At 37.2% G+C, this 18,735-nt stretch overlaps 1 non-coding gene across 1 annotated transcript; it reads right to left on the bottom strand.

Moving 5' to 3' along the window:
• Positions 1-18,208: 18,208 nt before the first annotated feature.
• LOC141620211 (small nucleolar RNA R71) lies at positions 18,209-18,315 on the bottom strand. The gene has a single exon (XR_012531911.1). It is a non-coding gene; the product is annotated as a small nucleolar RNA R71 (small nucleolar RNA).
• Positions 18,316-18,735: the final 420 nt, after the last annotated feature.

Raw genomic sequence — 18,735 nt, 5'->3', positions numbered from 1 at the left:
ATTATGTTTTTATTTCACATGTGTTGTTGGTTGATTTGAATGGTTTCTTATATTGTAGAAACGGCTCTAGATTCCCTGAAACCTTTAATATTGTTAATACTGCTTGAAATGGAATTGGTATTGAATACTTCTTGCAGGTTGTTGTGTTTGTCATAGATAGGTCTTTATAGTCTTTGACGAGTATATGTTCACTGCTTAATAGCCTTTGTGTTCCTGACTTAGTGGGTTTATATCCAAGTTGGGGCATGACCTCGTTACTTATTTTGAGAGTAAGTGGTCAGCTTAAGTACTAGCCAACCCTTTGGTGGACTCCTTAGGGTACTCACTTGGTTTTATAAAATTGTGGGTCTTGGGTGCGGTGGTGTGTATCCGCATGTCTAGGTCTGCGCAGATTTAGGACTAGGGTTGTGTTGTGTCTTGGCCATGTTTTTATAGAACCTCTGAGCCCGGATACCGGTTCGATTACCTTCCCTACCTCGTGGTATAGACTCGAGTTACAAAGTGACTATTGACCGTGCTAAGAACTTATGCCTGTCTTTGATATATTGTCCTTTCTTGTATGGTGATTTTATGAATTGTAATAGGTGAGATGCAAGCCGGTTACAATTGATAAAGTTTGGATTACCGTTTGTTATATGTTTCACATGATAGCTTAAATTGGTCAGTTTAGTGTTCATATGTTAGAATACTCGATAATTAAATTATTTATGATGTTGTTTACATGTTACATTAAATATGACATTTCGTGGCTAGGAGGACTCGAAGTTACTCTCCACTGAATTGTGGCTTTCGTGTTTGTATAAAATGTGATTGATAGGTTGATAATGTTTAGATGGGGTACATGGACGAGCTAGTGAGCAAAAGAACCTTGGTCCTAGTTTGGTTATATTTTGTAGTAAACCTTTAAACATATGGTTGTGTTATATTTTGAAGGGACATATGTCTCCCTCTTTTACTTTGGTTTGTATCACTTTATTCTAGCGACTTTAGCAATGTTATGTAAATTAGTTTGTTAGTATTTGCAGGTTTTGGCACTCTTCATTTGGAAATGTTTGTGAAGGGTTTAGAAAAGTTTTTAAAATTACATGTTTTATCTAGTTGAACCAATTACAAACATATCCTGTCAGTTTTTCTGTAGAATTTACGTGTTTATTTAACGCTAAAAATGAGGGTGTCACAGTTGGTATCAGAGCTTGTTGCTCCCGACGCACGTTTGTGCACCCCACTTTAAATCACTTGACCTTTAAATAATAAACTTGAGAGATGGGCAGGATGGGTAGATTTAGGATTTTATGTGGTAGTCTGTTTGTGATTGCTAATTGTTAGGTACTAATTAAATTTTCTCTTTTGGAAGATGGCTCCGCCAAGAAGAGTTGATGATGCTATTTTACAAGCTCTTACTCTAATCCTCCAAAACCAACAAAACCAGCAGAATCAACAAGCTCCTCCTCCTCCCCCGCCTCCTGAGGGTACTCCAGGCACCTATACTTGGGTGGCTAACCAATTAACCCGAATCAACACTCCCACATATGGTGGAGAAATTGATCCAGTTGCTCTTACGGGGTGGTTTCGAGAGTTAGAGAAAAGCTTTACGTTGTATGATGTTAAGAAGGAACATAAAGTGAAGCTGGCATCTCACTTCCTAGTACGAGAAGCAGATCGATGGTGGTCTATGACTGGGCCTACCGTTTCATCTGAACCGGGTTTTGACTGGGAACGTTTCAAGGAATTAGTGGAGGCCCGATTCTATCCGCAAGAACTTAAACAGCAGAAGTTGAAAGAATTCATGGAATTAAAGCAAGGAAGCCTTCCTGTTTAGGCCTTCACTGATAAATTCAATGAGTTGGCTCATTATGCTTCTAGATTGGTGAAGGATGACAACGAAAAAGCTTTCTTTTATCTTGAAAATCTCTCTCCTAAAATCAAAAGCATGGTCCGTCGGGACTCCACCACCTTTGTTTCAATTTACAATGATGCTTTATGGGCTGAGAATGCACTGAAAGACATTGAAAGTGAAGCTCGTGCAACCAGTTCCAGTCTTGGAAAGAGGCCTTTATATCCATCTTCTAGGCTCTATGCTCCTTCACCGGGTTCACCTCTTCTCCCTCTTACCCAAACAAGAGGAGATTTGATCCTACTGTGCAAGTTAACCGGGGTGGTCAATCTTCGGCTTTTAACAACAATAAAGGTGCTAAAGACCGAGTGTGCTATAACTGCAAGAAACCAGTACATCCTGGTAAATGCTTCGTTGATCCTATCATATGCTTTTCTTGCAACAAACCGGGCCACAAGGCCAATGTTTGCCCGGAGAAGAAGAAGACGGCTCCTACTACTCCTGCTGCCCCAGAGAGGCCGAAAGGCCGGATTTTTGTCATGAGCCGAGCAGAAGCTGAGGCACACCCTGACATCATTACTGGTACATTTTCTATTTTTGATGTTCCTTGTTTGGTACTATTTGATACGGGTGCCTCTTTATCTTTTATTTCAATGAAACTCTCCGATAAGTTATCACTTAAATCATCACATGGAGAAAGCATATCTGTATCCTTACCCTCTGGTGATGTCTTTTCCTGTTCTAAAATCTATCCGAGAGTTCCTATTTCTATCGTGGGATCTATATTTCCAGCAAATCTTTTCGGATTTCAGCTTGAAGAATTTGATGTCATTTTGGGCATGGATTGGTTACATACTTATCATGCTCGATTTGAATGTCGGGACCAGAAAATAATTCTTACAAGCCCTTCAGGTCACCGTGTGTCTTATCAAGTGGTTAAAAGACAAACTGGTGCTAAATTAATTTCTGCTATGAAGTTTGTCAATGCGATGAAAAAGGGTCATCAAGCCTTCTTGTGTATGGTGACTCCTTGATTCTTTGCTCTCGCCTCCTAAAGAGAACGTTCTGTGGTATGTGAATTTCCGATGTTTTTCCCGATGAGCTACCGGGAATTCCTCCGAAAGGGAAGTTGAATTTACTATTGATCTTATTCCGGTACCGGCCCTATTGCTAAAGCTCCTTATAGACGGCACCGTCTGAAATGAAAAGAGAAGGCTCATTTGGATGATTTGATTGCCAAAGGTTTTATCCGACCTAGCTCTTCACCTTGGGGTGCTCCTGTTCTCTTTGTAAGGAAGAAGGATGGATCTATGCGGTTATGCATAGATTATCGTGAACTTAACCGGGTTACTATCAAGAATAAATATCCTCTTCCTAGAATTGATGATCTTTTCGACCAACTCCGAGGTGCTTCCACTTTTTCTAAAATTGACCTTCGTTCGGGCTATCATCGATTCAGTCCGAGAAGTCGACATTCCTAAAAGCGCCTTCGACGAGATATGGTCATTTTGAGTTTACAAAGTGATGCCATTCGATTGACCAATGGTCCAGCAGTATTCATGGATCAGATGAACCGTACTTTCAGAGAACACCTTGACAAATGCGTTGTGGTGTTCATTGATGACATCCTGATCTATTCTAAATCTGAAGAAGAACATGCCAAACACCTTCGTGCTATCTTGGAGATTCTGCGCCGTGAAAAATGGTATGCTAAATTCTCTAAATGTGAATTCTGGTTACCTAAAGTGACCTTCCTTGGGCACGTCATTTCGAAAGAGGGCGTTATGGTAGATCCTGCCAAAATCGAAGCCGTTGTTAATTGGAAAAGTCCGACCAATGTTTCTGAAATCCGTAGTTTCCTTGGCTTGGCGGGTTACTATCGGCGGTTTGTGAAGGATTTCTCAAAGATTGCTAGGCCGATGACTCGATTCTTGAAGAAAGAGTCTAAATTTGTGTGGTCTGAGGAGTGTGAAAATGCCTTCCAGGAATTGAAAAAGAGGTTGACTACCGCTCCGGTGTTGACTTTACCTGAAGAAGGAGTGGGCTTTGATGTTTATTGTGATGCTTCTAAGCATGGTATAGGTTGTGTCTTGATGCAAAAAGGGAAAGTCATTGCGTATGCCTCTCGACAGCTTAGAGTTCATGAAGTTAACTACCCGACTCATGATCTTGAATTAGCTGCGGTGGTGCATGCTTTGAAGATTTGGAGACACTACCTCATTGGAGTCCATTGCAACATCTACACCGACCACAAAAGCCTGAAATATCTCTTTACCCAAAAAGATCTGAACATGAGGCAAAGAAGATGGTTGGAATTGGTGAATGATTATGATGCCGATCTAATTTATCACGAAGGAAAAGCTAATGTGGTGGCCGATGCTCTTAGCGAGAAAATCTGTCATTCTTTGAATTCTTTTCGGAATTACCTCCGAACTTGCTTTAGAACTTCAAAAATTGGGAATAAGCCTTGTAAAAAGGGGCTCTAATCATCTTAATGCCATGTCAGCCGAACCTGACTTCTACCGTGAGATCCGTGCTTGCCTTCCCGATGATCCTACTTTCAAATCCATTCGAGCTAAAATTCAACTTGGGCAAGCTAAGGATTGTAAGATTGATGATGATGGGTATCTTCGTTATCAAGGTAGAATCTATGTTCCGGGGGCAGCTAATTTGAGAAAAAGAATTCTTGATGAAGCACACCTCTCTCCTTACTCCGTTCATCCGGGAGGTACCAAAATGTACAAAGATTTGAGATTACAATTCTGGTGGCCTAGGATGAAGATTGAAGTTATGGAGTATGTCAGTAAATGCCTCACCTGCCAGAAAGTAAAGATAGAGCATCAAAAGCCCGGGGGTTTGCTTCAACCCTTGGATGTTCCTCTTTGGAAATGGGAGTCTATTTCCATGGATTTTGTGATGGCTTTACCCAGGACTTCCACTGGGAAGAATGCTGTTTGGGTGGTTGTGGACCGATTGACTAAGTGTGCTCGGTTTATCCCCATCAAAGAGACCTGGAGATTAGAAGTTCTAGCTCGTGTCTATGTGGATGAGGTAGTGCGCTATCATGGGGTTCCTAAAGATATAGTTTCAGATCGGGACCCTCGATTTTGTTCTCGTTTCTCGGACCGCATTACGGGAGGCCTTGGGTAGTAAACTATTGATGAGCACTTTGCTTTTCACGCCGCCACCGATGGTCAAACCGAGAGAACAATTCAAACTTTAGAGGATCTTCTTCGTGCCTGTGCCTTAGATTTCCAAACTTCCTGGGAGAAATGTTAACCTCTGGTTGAGTTCTCTTACAACAACAGCTATCAAGCCTCGATTAAAATGGCACCATATGAAGCTCTGTACGGTAGAAAATGCCGTACTCCAGTCTGTTGGGATCAAACCCAAAATGTTCCAATGTTAGGACCTGATTTGGTGACCGAGTCCATTGAACAAGTTAAAATCATTCGGGAGCGGATGAAAGCCGCTCAGGACCGTAAAAAATCATATGCTGATGTCCGTCGTCGACCACTTTCTTTTGAGGTTGATGATAAAGTATTCCTTAAAGTGTCACCTATGAAAGGGGTGAAACGGTTTGGCGTAAAAGGGAAGTCTAGCCCTAAATATATTGGACCTTTCCGGGTGATTGAAAAGATTGGTCCTGCTGCTTACCGTTTAGAATTGCCCTCAAATCTGAGCAAGGTTCACAATGTCTTACATGTTTCTCAGTTGAGGAAGTACATTAGTGACCCTAGCCATATCATCCAAGAAGAGATTCCTGAATTGGAGCCTAACTTGGCGGTTGAGGAAAGGCCAATCCGGATTCTCGGAAAAGCCAACAAACAACTTAGGAGCAAAGTTATACCTCTAGTCCGTGTTCTTTGGCGTTGTGGAAATGTCGAAGAAGAGACTTGGTAGACTAAAGCTTCTATGTTAGATAAATATCCTGAACTATTCTCGTAAGGTATTCCTTTTTCTTACTCTTTTTCCGCGTTACTAAGCCGTATTTAATCATAATTAGTAAAGATATTATTCTTATTATAGAACTTTAAACTAAAATTTTGAAAATGCTTTTATGATTTTTCATGGTTTTAACATTAATGAGTGTTAAATCTCGTTATTGGAGACGTCCCAATAATGGGTTTTCTCATTTATTGGTGTAGAAATATTTTTATATTTTGATATGAAATGTGGATGTTCTTGTCTGATCAACAAGAGTATCACCGTTTCATTGAAAAGATATCTATATTTTTCTTATGATTATATTATTAAGATGTTGTTTACTATAATTTCTCCTTCTAAGTTTCGAGGACGAAACTTTTTAAAAGGAGGGGTGATTGTAACACCCCGTAATTTCGGACCGTTATTATATTGCGGAAGTAATTTATTAATCAATTTGAATTTAATATTAATGTATTTGAAGTAATAATAATTCAATGAAATATAATTCTATTATATTTTGAAGTAAAGTATTTATTTTGATAGTTTCGAAATGTTTAAAAATAGTTTAAATCATGTAAAAACCTTTTATTTCGAAATAAGGGCATATCAGGGAAAATGGCAATTCTTGTGAAAATTGGGCAAACGATTTTGGAAATGGGTCATATGAGTACTCAATCTTCTTGTAAGCTCGTGTTTAAGAACTTTGGCATTGTCGGAATTTGCATTTGACAAACGGTTCTAATTATCGTCGAAACGAGCCAAAACCGACTAATAAAATTCCGCCAAAAATTCCGCTCCTCTCCTCCTTTTGGGCGGCACCTTCCCCCTCCTTCCCTTTGGATTTTTCTTTTCCAACTTCATATTCCTAGGACATTCTAAAGTGTTCTAACTAGAAACACCATTTTCATACTAAAAAACTAAGCTTTCTAAGCTAATTTTCATCATAATTCACTCATTTCTACACCAAATTTCATAAGGATTACATATTTGGAATCCTCTCTTCATTTCCAACATCCTAGTATGTTTTAAATTCAATTGCCCTAAATTTATTTTATCCACCATTTTTAGGGTTTTGATTATAGTGCTTATAATTGTGTTTTTATTGTTTATTTAGGTGAAGATTTAGAAGACGAGTTTGGAGACTCGTACATAGTTGAAGATAGTGGCTAGCTTGCATATTAGGGTTTGGTGTTCAAGGTGCTAATTGGTCATTCTTAGCTAAAGGTAACATATTTCGAGTTACTCGACGAATAAATGTCACATTCTTTGTTTTCTTGTATGATTTTGTGAATGTTGTTTGAGTGGTTTATTTCACATGAAAATATGGGTTAAATTCATGTCTTTTGTATGTTTAAATTCACATATTAGTATGGAAATGAAATGGGAATGATTAATTGATGCTTAAAACGATGTTAAAATGAACAAAAATGGAGAAACGGAGGGTTTGGGGTGGCGGCCCAATTGGCCCGGCAGGCCCATGCAGGCCACACGATACAGGTTGGCCGGGTCGGCCCGTTGCTTGTTTTCGCGATTTTTCATGCGTTGTTCGTCGTTTCGGGTTTATTAATGTTAAATTTAGTATAAGTAACATATGGGTAATCTTTTGAAATGAATAATGTTAGTAGTAAATATAATGTTGAAGGTAAAAATTATGCTTATATTGGTAGTTTGCACATGTTAGGATAGGTTATGATATGAAATTGTAATAAATAGGCTTGAAATGAATTTTATGGCGATAATTGCAATGTTTGGATAATTATACCGAAAACTGAGTCCTTAGTCCCTTTGACTGAATCGATGTCAGTCAATTGTGTGATTGGTCAGCCGCGATTGAACCCGTACCTGTCGCAGGGCTGGGGTTGCGGGTAAAAATTCGGTTGGATGAAATTATCGTGCGAATTGGGTAATCGGCCTTATTCTTGTTTTAGGCCATTTATTATGTTTTTATTTCACATGTGTTGTTGGTTGATTTGAATGGTTTCTTATATTGTAGAAACGGCTCTAGATTCCCTGAAACCTTTAATATTGTTAATACTGTTTGAAATGGAATTGGTATTGAATACTTCTTGCAGGCTGTTGTGTTTGTCATAGATAGGTCTTTATAGTCTTTGACGAGTATATGTTCACTGCTTAATAGCCTTTGTGTTCCTGACTTGGTGGGTTTATATCCAAGTTGGGGCATGACCTCGTTACTTATTTTGAGAGTAAGTGGTCAGCTTAAGTACTAGCCAACTCTTTGGTGGACTCCTTAGGGTACTCACTTGGTTTTATAAAATTGTGGGTCTTGGGTGCGGTGGTGTGTATCCGCATGTCTAGGTCTGCGCAGATTTAGGACTAGGGTTGTGTTGTGTCTTGGCCATGTTTTTATAGAACCTCTGAGCCAGGATACCGGTTCGATTACCTTCCCTACCTCGTGGTATAGACTCGAGTTACAAAGTGACTATTGACCGTGCTAAGAACTTATGCCTGTCTTTGATATATTGTCCTTTCTTGTATGGTGATTTTATGAATTGTAATAGGTGAGATGCAAGCCGGTTACAATTGATAAAGTTTGGATTACCGTTTGTTATATGTTTCACATGATAGCTTAAATTGGTCAGTTTAGTGTTCATATGTTAGAATACTCGATAATTAAATTATTTATGATGTTGTTTACATGTTACATTAAATATGACATTTCGTGGCTAGGAGGACTCGAAGTTAAACCCCACTGAATTGTGGCTTTCGTGTTTGTATAAAATGCGATTGACAAGTTGATGATGTTTAGATGGGGTACATGGACGAGCTAGTGAGCAAAAGAACCTTGGACCTAGTTTGGTTATATTTTGTAGTAAACCTTTAAACATATGGTTGTGTTATATTTTGAAGGGACATATTTCTGCCTCTTTTACTTTGGTTTGTATCACTTTATTCTAGCGACTTTAGCAATGTTATGTAAATTAGTTTGTTAGTATTTGCAGGTTTTGGCAGTCTTCATTTGGAAATGTTTGTGAAGGGTTTAGAAAAGTTTTTAAAATTACAGGTTTTATCTAGTTGAACCAATTACAAACATATCCTGTCAGTTTTTCTGTAAAATTTACGTGTTTATTTAACGCTAAAAATGAGGGTGTCACATCGTATTTTGGGACATTTTAATGATAGTTTGATAATAAAACTATCTATTAAAGGATTTAAATTGGTTAATTTAAGATGTTTATTTCGGCCAGTTGGATGATTTGGGTGAACTTCGGGGACGAAGTTCTTTTTAAGGAGGGACGACTGTAATACCCGGTATTTTAAGGCAAGGTTAATGGTTAGTCAGGCGGTGAAAATATTAAAATGTATTTTCAAAAGATATTTAATTAATTATATTAATTAGAGAATTATATTGTGAGACTAAAATAAAATAATAAATAATAATATTGAGTCGGGATTTGGGTATCACGTGTGGTACAGCCGTGTACGGCTAAATAATTGGTTAATGTGATAATACTAATAGTAAGACGAAACTAATACTACAATAATAATAATAATATTATAATAATATTATAATAATAATAATAATAATAATAATAATAATAATAATAATAATAATAATAATAATAATAAGAACAACAACAACAATAATAACAATAATAATAACAACAACAATAATAATAATAACAATAATAATAATAATAATAATAATAATAATAGTTAATAATAATAACAATAATAATAATAATAATAATAATAATAATAATAATAATAACAACAACAACAACAACAACAATAACAACAACAACAACAACAACAACAACAACAATAACAGTAATAGTAACAATAATTATTATTATTATTATAAAAATAATAATAATAATAATAATAATAATAATAATAATAATAATAACAGTAATAATAACAATAAGAGTAATAATAACAATAAGAGTAATAATAATAATAATAATAATAATAATAATAATAATAATAATAATAATAATAATAATAAGAACAACAATAAGAAGAAGAAGAAGAACAACAACAACAACAACAACAACAATAATAATAATAATAATAATAATAATAATAATAATAATAATAATAATAATAATAATAATAATAATAATAATAATAATAATAATAATAATGGTGGCAATAACAATAATAATAATAATAATAATAATAATAATAATAATAATAATAATAATAATAATAATAATAATAATAATAATAATAATAATAATAATAATAATAATAATAATAATAATAATAATAATAATAATAATAATAATAATAATAATAATAATAATAATAATAATAATAATAATAATAATAATAATAATAATGGTGGCTCTTTTCGTCCTGCGGATTTATTGTTTTATTCTTGGGACAGGGGGCATGATGTGTGCGTTGACTTGACAGGTTCTTCTCCTTTGACTCCGATTTTGTGCCTGGCCGGGTTGTCGCTGATGCTGCTCAGCGAAAGTGTGCTAACTATGGGGATTTGTGCGCGGTAGCGGGTTATGGTTTCCTTCCTTTCTCTTTCTCTTCACTTGGGAGCGGGGGTTCGGATCATGTTGCCTTGCTCAAGCGGATCCAGAAATTCTCGGTATCTCAGGATGCGGGGGCTCGGGTGGCTGCTTACATTTTTACTAGACTTAGCTTTTCTATTGCTAAGGGTGTGGGAGACCAGATTGTCTCTCGGCTCCCCCACCAATTTCATGTAAACTTTTATTTTTCTTTAATGAAAGCTGCGCGCATCCTTTGATAATAATAAAAAAAAAAAAAAATAATAATAATAATAATAATAATAAGAAGAAGAAGAAGAAGAAGAAGAAGAAGAAGAAGAAGAAGAAGAAGAAGAAGAAGAAGAAGAAGAAGAATGCAAACAATTGAGTAACACAATATTCTTACCATCTCAGACACGAAGCTGAAGAATCCAATAATGGTCCGGTTTAAACTCGTCGTCAAAAGCTACCAACCAAAACAATATTTATAACTTCACAAACTACTCTTAGTAAAGAGGCAAGTAAAGGTCGGATCCCAAGGGACGGGTATTGATGTAGGATTCTCAATTACAAATAGCGATGTCTTAGGATGTCACAATTTGGGTTGAGGTGATGTGTAATCTAAACTAATCAACGATATAACAGTAAAGTAAAGTAAACAAAGCAAAGCAATTAAAGAGGTTTGTAAACAAATGGTTAAAAGCACTAGGGTGTCATGGGTTCATAGGGGATTCATGGGATTAGCCCATACAAACATGTTCTCAATTAGATGAAAGCACTTATTGTTGTGATGAGATCGAGTTAGTGTATATCTTACAATCCCTAAGAAGGTTTGGGTCCCAGAGCCGAGTCGTCTAGACTGTACAACACCTACAAGTCGACTTAATCCTTCCTATTCAACTCTATTCATAGTCTAATGAGGCTCGAGTTGGTTTATATCTTACAAGCCTCATTGAACAGATAAGGGATGGATAAAAAATGCAAGGATTCATAGGCTCGCATTTCATCAAACATAACATGTGCATAGGTTGAAATCACAACAAGCAAGCAAATTAATTATGAGAACATATTAGATTAAGCATAGATCAATCCCCATGTTTGTTTTCCCTAATTCCCCATTAACCCTAGCTAAAGAACTACTCACTCATGATCAAGTTTAGCATGCTAATAAGGTTGTCAATCATACTAACAAAGCAAAACGTGATGAATAAATGAAAGTGATTAACAATAATTAAACAAGGATAAGGAGGAATTATACCTATGAAGATGATTCCAAATAATAAAGCAAAGAATAATAGAAGTACTTGATGATTGTTAGAAGGTTGTCAATCCTCCAAATAAACCCAAATAATCTTCTAATTACCCAAATAAAAGGAAGAACAATAGAGAAATTAAGAAAAGATTAAGATGTGATTAATATTGAGAAATGTATTACAACTAAATTAAAAGTAAATTATGATAGGATTCAAAAGAGTATTAAGAGTTGATGCCAATCTGGGTAGTACAAAGGGGTATTTATACTGAAGATTAGGTACAAGGATTAGGGTTACTAAGGGCTTAAATGACTATTAAGACCCTAAGAAAAACCTGAGGAAATGCTACTCCCGAGGGAAATGCGCGGATCCTTGTTGCTAGTTCTGCCTTGATCCGCTCGTCCCGTGCTGTGGCATGGGCTGTTCTGTCTTGAGATCCCCCCGGATCAGGGAGGTGACGCTCGGATCCTTGCTCTCCATTCCGCTCGTCCTAGGGTCAAGACGCTCGGATCCTGGCAGATTGGTACGTTCGGATCATGCTCGGGCCGCTCGGATCCTTGGGCAGAGTATTTCTCTTGTTTAGCTCCTTAACAATCCGCAATGATCGTGTTGGGGATGCAAGGATCTTTTCATCATTGCCCATTTTACTTTTTTATCTACCTAGGCCTCTAGCGTCGGTCTTCTCTTTGATGCTTGGTCATTAAATGCGTTCCATTTAGCTCTATTTTGCCTCATAAATGCAAGGTTAGCAATCCTTTCCTACCAAGGAGACAAAACCTCAAACACTCTGAAAAATAGGAAACTAAAGATAATAAATGACCTAATTATGTGCTAAAAAGCATAGGAACGAGGTTAATTCGGGGACTAAATATGCTCAAATATGAGTCACATCATACATCCCCAAACCGAACAATTGCTCATCCCAAGTAAAGAGGTGACTAAAACTAGAACCTTTATTTAAACTACCCTACTGATATAACCTATATGAGACAATTAGCGGGTCTCACTCCGCCCCATCAACTCACAACAAGACAACCATGAGGTAGGATGCCTTCTTGCAAGGCAAGGTGGGGCTTGCCAAAATGGTGATACATCCAAGCATTAAGCACAGAAAATAAGTAATTGATGCATCTACAAAAGAGTAGCAAATTTTCTCATCTAAGTGGCGGAAATTATCTAAAAGGGAAGCAATCTAAGGGTACACACTCCATCATAGATACGGTTTCTTCAAACTAATAAGCCTAGGAGGATACCAATAAATCACCTCCAAGTTGTGTAAAGTTAGGGTACCTTTGTCCTCAATCGTTAAATGCTTTCATCAAGAGTAGACTCCTTATGGTGTTAGAAACACTGTAGAATCGCGGAATTCCCCTTCTTGCCTAGACAAGAAGAAGGGTCGTACCCTCTCCACCATGCATAAAACTGGGTTCAATGGAAAAAGGGATCAATGTATTTTCAGTTTCATGATGGGAGTTTGCTTTTGATTTGGTTGTTATCCCCCCCCCAATTTCTTGTGGCATTTGACATTTTTTTAGAACAATTTCGTTTTGCCATTTCTTAATGTTTGGCATTTGATGCTTGACAATTTTCAACTTTTTGCATTTTTGAACATTTTCAAAGTCACCCTAATTTGTAAGGAGGGTGCTTATATTTGAAGCATAGGAGTTCTTGTTTTTGTACTCCTCTTTTCTTTGATGCAAATTGCAAACTTTTTGGTTTTTTTCATTTCAATGCTTGAACTCAAATTGATAATTTTTGTGCCCATTCCCTTTTTGTTGACAAAATGTGATAGAAGTGGAAGATGGTTGCATGGCTTCAAAGGTCACCTTGGAATAAAACGGTAGTCAAGGAGTTATCACACCACAAGGTACTCTTGACTAGGCCTTAATCCATGGGTCAAAGGATACTAGCATGACACATCCTAGGGTGTTTTAGAAGCATTCTAGTGAGCAAAGTCTCAAGAAGAAAAAGTATCTACAAGGGCCTTATATACACTTGTCAAATTTCCCAAATAGATGTTTTCACAAAAATTTTCCTAAAATGCAACTACATGCCATGATGCAACTAACATTTATACAACCTAATGCAAATGCTTCTATCAACTAGTATGTCATATAAACTAAATGCAACTCCTAAAATCACATTGGTGTATACCGCATTAATCAAAATAAAGTCACATAGTCATTAACATAGAGAGGGAAAAGGAGATTGGAAAGATCATACCATGCGGTTTTCATATTCATCATGCCTCGGATGTGGCGTAGTCGATCCAATGTAATAGGAGGACAACCAAACAAACAAGTATATACAAAATATACAATTCTACACTACAAAGGAAATGAGCATGTTTTTGGTTTTTGCAATTTTTCAAATTTTTATGGTTTTTGTTTTTATGAAATAAAAGAACATGTTTTTGTATTTTCTAAATTTTTCTATTTTTATCATTTTTTATTTTAAAAGTCAAGTTAGAATTTCCAATCCCCACACTAGCATGAGCATTGTCCTAAATGGCCAATACGATAGGAAATTATGCAAGCTAAATGAGAATGCATGATTTCTATACTAATATGCAAACTACATGTTATATATATAAATGATGCAATCTATTCTACTCTATATGATGCATGATTTTATTGGTTGGAGAGCTAATTTGGATTAACTCCCATTCCTTGTGTTTGAACTTCCCCAAACCAAGTAAGACAGTATTTCTTGTGTAAAAGTAGGGAAGTTCATGCACAAGTATGCAATGCATGAAATTAATTGTCATTTTGGATTTTCAAAAGTGGGAACAATAAGTTTATCACCACCTAGATGTTGCTAAGGTGGAATAATAGTCCTTAATTTTTACAAGGACACCACTAGAGTTTGAAACAATCAATTGTAAACTAATTTAGTAAAACATGAAGTTCTTGACATGAAAAATGAGGGGAAAAGAAGAGCTTCACCTTGGCCATGGTGGGTGCCTCATGCCCGCTCCACCTAGCTTATGAACATTGGTTCGAAGGTTTAAAACTCGTCGTCAAAAGTTACCCCAACCAAAACAATATTTATAACTTCACCAACTACTCTTAGTAAAGAGGCAAGTAAAGGTCGGATCCCAAGGGACGGGTATTGACGTAGGATTTTCAATTGTAAATGGTCGTGTCTTAGGGTGTTACAATTTGGGGTTGAGATAGGAGATCAAATAAAACTAATAAACAATAAAAACAAAGCAAGGTAGATAAAATGAAGGTGTAAACAATTGATTAAAAGCACTAGGGTATCATGGGTTCATAGGGGAATACATGGGAGTTGATCATACAAACATGTTCTCAAATTATAAGCAAGCAATTATTGTTGTGTTGGGATCGAGTTAGTGTATATCTTTAATCCCTAAGAAGGTTTGGGTCCCGCAGCCGAATTGATTAGATTGTACAACACCTACAAGTCGACTTAATCCTTCCTATTCAACATTATGCATGGTCTAATGAGGCTCGAGTTGTTTTAGGTCTTACAAGTCTTATTGAAAAGATAAGTGATGGGTAAAAAATGCAAGGATTCATACGCTCGCGTTTCATCAAACATAACATGTGCATAAGTTGAAATCACAACAAGCAAGCAAATAAATTATGTGAACATATTAGATTAAGCATTAATCATTTCCCATGTTGGTTTCCCCTAATTACCCATTAACCCTAGCTAAGGAAACTACTTACTCATGATCAAGTTTAACATGCTAACAAGGTTGTCAATCACATTTACAAGGCAAAACATGATGAATGAATGAAAATGATTAGCAATAATTAAAGCAAGGATTAAGAGAATTATACCTATGGAGATTCCAAATTAATAATGCAAAGAATAATAGAAGTACTTGATGATTGATGGAAGGTTGTCAATCTCCCAATAAACCCAAATGATCTTCTAATTACCCAAAATAAATGATGAACAATAGAGAAATTAAGGAAAGATTAAGTATTGAGATTTGTATTAAGACTAGATCAAGAGTTGATTACAAGATTAAGGAATGATTACTAATTGATTACAACTTGATTCCTAATCTAAGTAGTACAAAGGGGTATTTATATTAAAGATTAGGTACAAAAATTAGGGTTACTAAGGGCTTAAATGACTATTAAGTCCTTAAAAAAAGTTGAGGAAATGCTCCTCTCCAAGGAGATGAGCATCTCCGTTTTACTAGTCTTGGCACGAGACGAGCGTCTTCAGCATAGGCATGGATTCTCTGTAGTAAGATCCGAGCGGATTGTCATGGGAGACGCTCAGATCAACTTGCTTCAGGACGAGAGTCTTTAGCACGGGACGCTTGGATTGTGGTGAAGGGAGATGCTCGGATCGTCAGTGATCCACTCGGATCCCAAGGCAGGCAGCTTTTCTTCTTTTGTTCCTTCATAATCCGCGAGGGTCAATCTGGGGATGCAAGGATCCTTTCGTCATTGCCCAATCTACTTCATTATCTTCATAGGCCATCTAGTATTGTCTTCCCCTTGATGCGTGGTCATTAGGTGTGATGCGTGTCAATTATATGATGTTTTACACCCTATTTTACACGCATTTCAGAGCTCATTTATGTGGTTTAAAGCTACTATTTGCCCCATTTCGTCTACTTTCGTATTTTTATGTAATATTGCAGATTTATGCGGAAATGAGTAGATTTTGAGCTAAATCCGTCCCCGAGTATCTTGCATTACATTTGACGTGAAGTATTCGCTCAAGGAACGAGCTTGGTGCGCATTTCGAGGCCCGAAAGACAAATCCACGAGAAGTTAAAAATTTGATCGATTACATCGTCGATCGATCACGCCCTTAGTCGATCGACCAATGCACGACAAACAGAAGCTACTGTTTAGAGCTTACCAGTCGATCGACTGCCTATCCTAGTCGATCGACCACACCGCTATTCTGACGAGAATTAAAAGATCGCGAAATTTGAAGCCCATAGTACATTAGGTTTTGGAATAAGAACTACGTTGTATTCTATATAACGTAAGCTAGGTTTTCAGAATAATCATCAAGTTTTTACTCAGTTCTTTATTCAGTTTTCATCATTCAAATAATTAGGGTTCTTAATATTATTTCGTACAAACACTTTTGCATTCGGTTTTTGGGGTCTTTCTCTGCAATTCCAATCGGTATTCTTCTGTTCTTATTTCAGTTTGCTTTATTATCATTCGTAGTACAGAATTGCTAGTTAGTTTCCTTAAACCAATTTGTCGTTTTATGCTAGTCTCTTGTTCTATTATTTCAAGCATGAATTCATTAGTTAATTTCGTTGATTTTATTGTTGTTATCATTCCTAGTATGAGTAGCTAAACACCCCGTGCTAGGATGTAGGGGAACTGTAGATTAGGCGGCAGTAGCATCGTAGACTGAAATCGCGTGTCAGTCGATCAACCGTCCTACCTGGTCGATCGACTGGCCTCGTGAGGTTTTGTTTCGTTTTAATTGTGTTCACTGTTTAATTCGACGAATCGAATGCATGCGACTAGTTGAATGATTAGTAATTGACTGACCCATTAGATCAAAAGACATGGAAAGTTGTTAGATCACCAATTAAAATGACTAAACTATGCTGAGATCGAAAGATAGGTATCGTTTAGATTTTTAGTCACTTTTCAGGAAGAGAGTCAGTATTAGCGATATTAGGGACCCGTAGCGAGATCGAAAGATGCTACCTGCCAAGAGTGGACCGAGAGGACCTCTTGTTTTCCCGCCTCATGTGTTTGATTTAGACCTACTTAGTATGCTGCTGCCGAGACTATAGTGAACCGACCATCCTAGTACATTTCTTTATATTTGAGTTAATACATTTCTTTAGTTTAGTTTATCTTTCCTTGCCTTTAGCTATAGACCAAATCAAAATCAACCCCCATATACTGGTACCTCAAGACTAGAAATAGACAATTATTAATTACATTCGCCTCCCTGTGGTTCGACCCTGCTACAACTGTCTATAGTTGTAGTTGGATTATAAATATTATTTTTGGTACTCACAACGACGGGTATCAAATTTTGGCGCCGTTGCCGGGAAGGCAATTGTTCTAATTTTTAGTTGTTTTATTTTAGTCTGTTTCTTAGTTTAAGGGACATTTGTTCCTTAAACTATTCTCATATTCTTTTTGTAGTTTCTTCTTATGCGCAGGTCACAGGGTGGTGAATTAGTACCGTATAATCTTGAGATTGAGAAGACTTTGCGCGAGTTGAGACGATCATCTAGGATATTGCCGACAGAGGAAGAGCTGAGTACTCTGTCTAGTTACTACGAGAACGCTTTATTTGAGGAGGATCCACCTTCATCTCCAATTTCTAATTCATCGGCTGAGACCGTCACTTCTCCAGACTTTCTAGAAATGGCTGAAGACGCAACTATTGCCAGTCACTCTGAGCCGACAGCTGCGAATCTCTACAAGGGATTTGCATTACCAGGGACGGACAGAAAATTCGAGCCAAAGTCGTCTTATATTAACTTGGTTGAGAGAAACCAGTTTGGGGGAGCTGCGAATGAAGATGCAGCTAAGCACATGGAGACATTTATTGATTATTGTTGTTCCATACCCCCACCAACCGGTGTGACCCAGGACCAGGTGAAGGAGGCCATGTTTATATTCTCTCTTCGTGATGCTACAAGGGAGTGGTATAGAGACCTGGATCAAGCTGCTAATGAGATCACTGACTGGAATTCGTTGGCCTTGGCGTTTTATAAGAAGTACTTTTCTACCTCGAAGACCAATGCCATTAGAGCTCAGATCACGAGCTTTAAACAGAGGCCTGATGAGAACTTTCATGAAGCATGGGTCCGTTTCAAGAAGCTGGTGCGAACCATTCCGCACCATGGGTTCGAAAAATGGAGTCTATGAAATCAGTTTTACAATGGGCTCTATGACGATCAGAGGGCTACCTTGGATGCTGCAGCTAGTGGCAGATTCCAGGAGAATATGGGAGAGACTAAGGGGTGGAAGATCATTGATGATTTGGCCACCCACAAGGCTGAGTATGGGAATTCCAGGGGCAATCAAAGGAGAAGTGCTACATTAGAAGCTCTCACGGCGAGGTTTGATAAGTACGAGTTGGGAGGAGCTTCAAAAGGAGGGATTTACTATGTAAATGCCGTTTCAGATGGTCCTTTCGTCTGTAAAAGATGTGGAGCTAAGGGACATGTTTCAGACAATTGTCCTAGTCCCTTTGAGTCTTGTGCTGCCTTTCAACATTATAGGCAGACAAACACTTATTATGAGCCAAATGTCCATCCAAACCTGAG

The sequence above is a fragment of the Silene latifolia genome, chromosome 1, assembly GCF_048544455.1.
Source record: "Silene latifolia isolate original U9 population chromosome 1, ASM4854445v1, whole genome shotgun sequence".
NCBI lineage: Eukaryota > Viridiplantae > Streptophyta > Magnoliopsida > Caryophyllales > Caryophyllaceae > Silene > Silene latifolia.
This window is presented reverse-complemented; position numbering and strand designations above follow the sequence as displayed.